Genomic DNA, 7,500 nt, shown 5'->3' with positions numbered 1-7,500 from the left:
AGAAAATGTCTGAATTCACTTTACACGGTCTTTAAAGTAAATATGTCAGAAAATAAAAAAACTGACATAATTGCCTAAAGTTGACATCTTCAAATTGCTTGCTTGCTTTGACTAATATTAAATAGTAATATATAAAATCCACAAAAGCAGAAAATCCTCTCATTGTTATCGGTTTAATTTTCTTTCACTTGATTTTTCTCACTTTTACTTAACCCTTAAACAGGCCTTACTAGTTATGTCATTTGCACCTAAAGTAAGGAAGGAAGGAAGGAAGGAAGGAAAGGAGGAAGGAAGGGAAGGAAGGGAGGAAGAAGGAAGGAAAGGAGGAAGGAAGGGAAGGAAGGGAGGAAGAAGGAAGGAAAGGAAGGAGGGAGGAAGGAAGGAAGATGGAAGGAAGGAAGGTAGGAAGGAAAGGAGGGAAGATGGAAGGAAAGGAGGGAGGAAGGGAAGGAAGAAGGAAAGGAAGGACAGATGAAGGAAGAAAGAAAGGAAGGACAGATGAAGGAAGGAAGAAAGGACAGAAGGAGGGAACATTTACCCTAACAGCTGAACTTAGATCTGAGGAAGGAAGGAAGGAAGGAAGGAAGGACAGATGAAGGAAGGAAGGACAGAGGAAGGAAGGAAGGACCCGGGAGGACAACAGGAAGGTTAAAGAGTCTGTATCTCCTGTTTAAGGGTTAAATTTCTTCTCGTGATCCAAACACATCGTCACAATCTCTCAACCAGTCGGTGCCACCGTGTCACACATCCTTGATTATGAACTAAAAACAGGCTGTGATGACTCATAGGGACCAGGGACCCTTGCGCTCATCTAACTATATACTCCTCGTGGATGGATTGACTCCTCAGATTCACGCCGCTCATAAACAATCAGTGCTCCTCGTTGTGGAAGTGTCGCCGCAGCGTTACGACGAGTGAAAATGAAATCTGTGTCCAGTTTAACACTCAGAGCCGCAGCTAAAATTAGATTAATTATCCACACGCCCTGCTTCAACACAGGAGGGGGGGGGGGTGGAGGGGGGGCACGGCCTGTATGAGTCAGCAAGGCTTCGGATGTTGATGGATATTAGATTTAAGTAGTGATGAAAGGAGAGACCCCCCCTCCCCTCCTTCCTCCTTGTTAACACGAATTACAACCTACATCTGTAATATCTTGTAGTAAGAAATGAGATAAATGCTTCTTCTTCTTCTTCTTCTTCTTCTTCTTCTTCTTCTTCTTCTTCTTCTTCTTCTTCTTTTCCCCCAGAGACACTTAAAAAAAAAACAACTTAAAAGTCAAGTGATATTAATATTCAGTGAACTTCAAGCTACAAAATATCACAAGTCAAGATGAGGGAGGGTGCTTATGTAGAAAATTGCTTAAGTTGTTGAATGTCACTCTCATCATCAGTTGGAGAAGTTCATTTTCATTGTTGGAGGTTGGTGGAAAGGAGAGAGGATGGAAGGATGGAAGGGAGGAAGAAGGACAGAAGGGAGGGAGGAAGGAAGAAAGGATGGAAGGGAGGAAGAAGGAAGGAAAGGAGATAGGAAGAATGAAGGGAGGAAGAAGGAAGGAAGGGAGGGAGGAAGAAAGGATGGAAGAGAGGAAGAAGGAAGGAAAGGAGATAGGAAGAAGGAAGGGAGGAAGAAGGAAGGAAGGGAGGAAGAAGGAAGGAAAGGAGATAGGAAGAAAGAAAGAAGGGAGGGAGGGAGGAAGAAAGGATGGAAGGGAGGAAGAAGGAAGGAAAGGAGGGAGGAAGAAGGAAGGGAAGGAGGGAGGGGGGGAGGAAGAAAGGATGGAAGGGAGGAAGAAGGAAAGAAAGGAGATAGGAAGAAGGAAGGGAGGAAGAAAGGATGGAAGGGAGGAAGAAGGAAGGAAAGGAGATAGGAAGAAGGAAGAAAAAAAGAAGGGAGGGAGGGAGGAAGGAGGGAAGGGAGGGAGATAGGGGGAGGAAAGAAGGAGAGAGAAGGAGGGAGGAAGGAAGGAAGGAAGGAAGGAAGGAAGGAAGAAAAAAAAACTTAAAAGTCAAGTGATATTAATATTCAGTGAACTTCAAGCTACAAAATCTCACAAGTCAAGATGAGGGAGGGTGCTTATGTAGAAAATTGCTTAAGTTGTTGAATGTCACTCTCATCATCAGCTGGAGAAGTTCATTTTCATTGTTGGAGGTTGGAGGCTTTTTTTAAAGAAATCCTCCTTTATCCCGTCATCTCTCCTTCATCATCTCCCTCTTTGATGAAAAGCTGATTGAAGTGGATTTAACAGCTGGAATCAATAAAGCAGCCTGGACTCACTTATCAGTCTGCTTCGTATTAAGAGCCGATATTACTTACGTTACTGTATTCTCCACCATATGGCTCAACATCCACATCGATGCCATCTGCATTGATTTTATGCTTCTTGCCCCCCCCCCCCCCCGCCCCTTTCTCTCTCCCTCCCTCCTTCTTTCCTCTGTCCTTCTTTCCTCCATTCCTCCTTCTCTCTTTCTTTCCTTCCTCTCTCTTTCCTACCTTCCTTCTTTCCTTCCTTCCATCTGTCCTTCCTCCCTCCCTCCTTCGTTCTTTCCTCCCTCCCTCCTACCTTCCTTCCATCCTTCTTCCCTTTCCTCTCGTCTTTCCTTCCTTCCTTCTTCCTCCCTCCTTCCTTCTTTCCTCTGTCCTTCTTTCCTCCATTCCTCCTCCTCTCTCTTTCCTACCTTCCTTCTTTCCTTCCTCCATCCCCCTTTCTTCCTTCATTCTGTCCTTCCTTTCTCCCTCCCTCCTTCTTTCCTTCCCTCCTTCCTTATTTCCTCTGTTCTTCTTTCCTTCCTCTTTTCCTTTCTCTCTCCCTCCCTCTTTTGTTCTTTCCTCCCCCCTACCTTCCTTCCTTCCTTCTTTCCTTTCCTCCCTTCCTTCCTTCTTCCTCCCTCCCTACATTACTGTATTCTCCACCATATGGCTCGACATCTACATCGATGCCATCTGCATTGATTTTATGCTTCTTGCCCCCCCGCCCCCTCCGAACCCCCCCCCCCCCCCACCCCCGCTAAAGGGAGCGCTGCCAATCCACAGCGTCCCTAAAAATAACTCAGCCTTCATATTCCCTTCAAATGAAGACTTAAGCTTTCCATCCAAATCAATATCAATAAAGCCCCGGCGGGCGAAAGGGTGCAGAGGTAAAAGATACAGTTGGAGACGTTGTTCTTCTTCTCGGGGGACGAGAGATGACAGCTCTGGACTGAAGTCGCTCCGAGCTATCGATCCACACAGATTTAAAAAAAATATAGAGTTGAGCTGCAATGAGACTTGATTTCATATATCTGTGACTCCATTTGGAAAGAAGTCGTACATCATATCCTGAGTGTTGAGTTCTCCTATAGATGCGAGGATTAAAGTAGCTTATCAGGGTTTCTGTTCATTCTCTGAGCTGTAACATCAACTCAAGTTACAGACTAGTTAGTAAAATATAATAATATATAGGAAAACCTCAAAAAATCGGAATCGGAAATGCCTCCGATACTGCCAAAAATGCTAGCATCGGTATCTGTGAGTACTGAAGTCCAGGCACCGATCCCATACCACATAATTTATTGTAAATAGGATTATATTTACTGGCTAGCTCCGTTAGCTTTGACACACTTCTTCTTCGCTGCTCTTAAAACAGTTGCTGCTGTTTTAGAGGGGCGAAGAAGAATTGATCACCTGACACCTGTAACGAGGAGCTAACGTTAGCGCATCATGTTTGGCAGTACTTCACAGCGGATGTTCCCACCAGTAAGATGGCGACATGCAACATATGCAAAGAAGCAATTTCGAGGGGTACTTATACAGTCTATGGGTGGCACAAGTGTTGCACATTTCAACACCAGCAACTTAATCAAACATTTGAAGACGCGTCACGCTAAAGAGCACGACTGCAGCAGCAAACTCTGGAAACTGCCTGCTTTTAAAAAAAATAATTATTCCTAGATTTATTTAGTTAAGTTGCTGTTGCACTACTGTTTTATACTGATCATTTGCTGTATTCATCCATGTTTTACAAAGGCTTTAACCTGAGCCAGGCTTTACCACAATGATAATCATATCACAATCATGCAGGCGTAGTATGGCGGTACTCGGTATCGGCCGATACCCACAGCGCAAATATCGGTATCAGGAGGGGAAATATGGTATCGGAACATCTCTACACAGCACTGCAGTACACAGAAAAACTATGAAAATATTAGATGACACCCCCCCTCCACTCTGAGTTCAAGCTGCTTCCTCTAGGGCGGCGCTATAAAGTACATACGGCAAGGAAAAACATCTACAAAGACTCTTTTATTCCAAACGCAATTTCCATGATCAACAAACTATGGAAAGCTAGATGAAAGGGAGGTGTAGCTAAGAGCTAGGCTACGAGCTAGGCTAAGAGCTAGGCTAAGAGCTAAGCTAAGAGCTAGGCTAAGAGCTAGGCTAAGAGCTAGGCTAAGAGCTAAGCTAAGAGCACTATAAATGGCTGGTTGGTGCTTTCTGCCTTATACCTGATATGAATGAGTTTATTCTATGTATTCTATGTGTTTTATATATTATTCTTACCAGTGAGACCAAAGACAGTTTTCATGCAGGACATGACAATAAAGTATTTCTATTCTAAAATATAAAATATGATGGTAAACTGTGTCGTGATGATCATAAATGTTAATGTAAGTCTTAGTTTCCGTCATCGGTGCGGTGACCAGGAAGTGCAAAACAACATTTACAAAGTCAGAAACACTTTTACAAAGCTTGAGACTAATTTACATTTTTGGGAAACATTTTTACATATCATACAACAAAATGATATTTAGCAGAACACTTTTACCAAGGACGAAACTCATTTACATTTTAGGAAATAAATTAACAAGACAGGAAGCAGTTTTACAGAGAGATTTACAAACGACACAATCTTCACGGAAAGGGGAAAGTACCAAATACCGGACGTGATGTGGAAGTTTCCTTAAAATAAACCATAGACATATATATATATATATATATATATATATATATATATATATCTATGTATATGCAATAAACCAACTGCTCTCATACTGAACATAGTTTTCTTCTTCAACTCGATGCTTCACAACCAGGCGGGGAGTTCTGGTCCTCTGAAATGAGGCCAACCAGGAAGTAACTTAGAACTGCATTCTATCAAAAGGCCACCAGGGGGCGACCGTCTCTATACAAGTCAATGGAGAATTCACCAACTTCTCACTTGATTTCTAACCTCAGTAAACGTTTTCAAAATGTGTTTATGGTCTCAATCGCTAGTTTAAAGCCTTCTTCAATGCAGTATGATGTTCATTTGGGACATTTTGGCCTCCCTGATTTTATATGTGACGATAAAGCAGGGTATGCATTAGGGCGTGGCTACGTCCTGATTGACAGGTTGATTGACCAATGTCCTCGAGATCCAGCCCTCGTAACCATAGCAACCTCCCCACTCCGCCCATGGCCCTGTCACGGATGGTACGTCCATTTCTTTTATACAGTCTATGTTCACAAATAATCTCTTACCGACACTTTAGTTCACAGCTCTCAATAAGAACATGACTTCCTGTTTGTAATACTGGTAGTTAATTGAACAATTGAATATAATACAACCTTACCTAATAAAATAGGGGCATATTTAATGTATAAATGTATATTAACACCTTTTAAAGTCATTATTTTTGAGATATAACTTCTCATTTCTGGTCCCATATTGTTGCCATGGTGTATTTCTTCTCTACTTCTTCTTCTTAGTAACGGTTGCTAACTGAATAAATGTCCGTAGCATTATATAGCACATCATAATTTTCCCGCTCCTCTGCAGATAACAGTGAGACTACTTTTCATTTTCATTTTTCATTTCAGCTTTATTCCCACTCTACAAAGGAGTTTTATTTTTAGGAGATTTTCAGTTTAAAAGCAGCAGCAGTAAGTTACAGGTTCTTCTCTAGAGCTGCAACAATATTCAACAATCAGAGATCCTCCTCATTTCCTTCCTTCTTTCCTCTATCCTTCTTTCCTCCATTCCTCCTCTCTCTTTCTTTCCTTCCTCTCTCTTTCCTTTCCTCCCTTCCTTCCTCTCGCCTTGCCTTCTTTCCTTCCTTCCTTCCTTCTTCCTCCCTCCCTCCTTCTTTCCTTCCCTGCTTCCTTATTTCCCCTGTCCTTCTTTCCTTGCTCTTTTCCTTTCTCTCTCCCTCCCTCCTACCTTCCTTCCTTCTTTCCTTTCCTTTCCTTTCCTTTCCTTTCCTTTCCTTTCCTTTCCTCCCTTCCTTCCTCTTGCCTTTCCTTCCTTCCTTCCTCCTCCTCCCTTCCTCCTTCAGTTTAAAAGCACCAGCAGCAGCAGCATCTCTCTCTCTACAGGTTTGAGTTTGAGCTTCTTCTCTAGAGCTGCAACAATATTCAACGATCAGAGATGAGCAGAGAATAATTTCTACACCCACAGAAACACAAACCAGGGCAGAAGGGTTAGGGTTGTATAATTCGTCCTCTTTGCCCTGCAGATATTAATAACTCTGTTTATACATATATTACTCCTCACATCTAAACATCTGAACATCTGAACAGGCGGCAGTATCGTACACAATGACCCTTATTACCTTTCCACTACTGACTCATGGAGGCTTTCTGATTCACCGACACATTATTTAGATCAGGGGAGTCAAACTAATTTTCATTCAAGGGCCATACACAGCCCAATTTGATCTCATGTGGGCCGGATCATTAAAAAGGAAGGAAGGATGGAGGGAAAAGAAGGAGGAGAAGGAAGAGAATACAGGAAGGAAGGAAGGGAAGATTGGGAGGAAGGAATGAAATATGGAAGGAAAAGAAGGAAGGAAGGAAGGGAAGATCGGAAGGAAGGAATGAAATATGGAAGGAAGGAAGGAATGAAGGGAAGAAGGACAGATGGAAGGAAGGAATGAAAGATGGAAGGAAGGGAGGGAAGAAGGACAGATGGAAGGAAGGAAGAAAAGTAGGAAGGGAGGATGGAAGCAAAAGAAGGAGGAGAAGGAAGAGAGTACAGGAAGGAAGGAAGGGAAGATTTCCTTCCTTCTTCCTTCCTTCCTTCTTCCATCCTTCCTTCCTTTTCCCTCCCTCCCTCCTTTCCTTCCTTCTTCCTTCCCTCCCTTCTTTCCCTCCCTTCCTTCCTTCTTCCTCCCTCCTTTCCTTCCTTGACTCGAGGACAACAGGAGAGTTAAGCTTCCTGTCGTCAGAAAAAAAGAACATCACAGCAAATAATTACTGCTGAAGTCAAATCACAGACTGATGAGGGAGTTTATTACTTCATTAATATAGTTTTATGTCCAAGCCAGATTAGTTTTATAGGTCCAGTAAATACATTTCTACCTCATTAATAGTCCAGTAAAGGTACAATAACCCTCCTGTTGTGTTCGAGTAAAGGAAAGAAGGCAGGGAGGGGGGAAGGAAGGAAGGAACGACGGAAGGAAGAAAGGGGGATGGAGGACAGAAGGAAGGAAGGGAGGAAAGGAAATAAGGAAGGATGGAGGAAAGAAGTAAGTAAGGAAGGAAGGT

At 42.8% G+C, this 7,500-nt stretch overlaps 1 protein-coding gene across 1 annotated transcript in view; it reads right to left on the bottom strand.

Moving 5' to 3' along the window:
• The window catches only part of LOC128373832 (uncharacterized), an 83,199-nt gene that overhangs the window by 65,670 nt on the left and 10,029 nt on the right, over positions 1-7,500 (bottom strand). The window lies entirely within an intron of this gene.

This window comes from Scomber japonicus, chromosome 15, assembly GCF_027409825.1.
Source record: "Scomber japonicus isolate fScoJap1 chromosome 15, fScoJap1.pri, whole genome shotgun sequence".
NCBI lineage: Eukaryota > Metazoa > Chordata > Actinopteri > Scombriformes > Scombridae > Scomber > Scomber japonicus.
The sequence above is the reverse complement of the archived record's forward strand: the minus strand, read 5'-3'. Positions and strand labels throughout refer to the sequence as shown.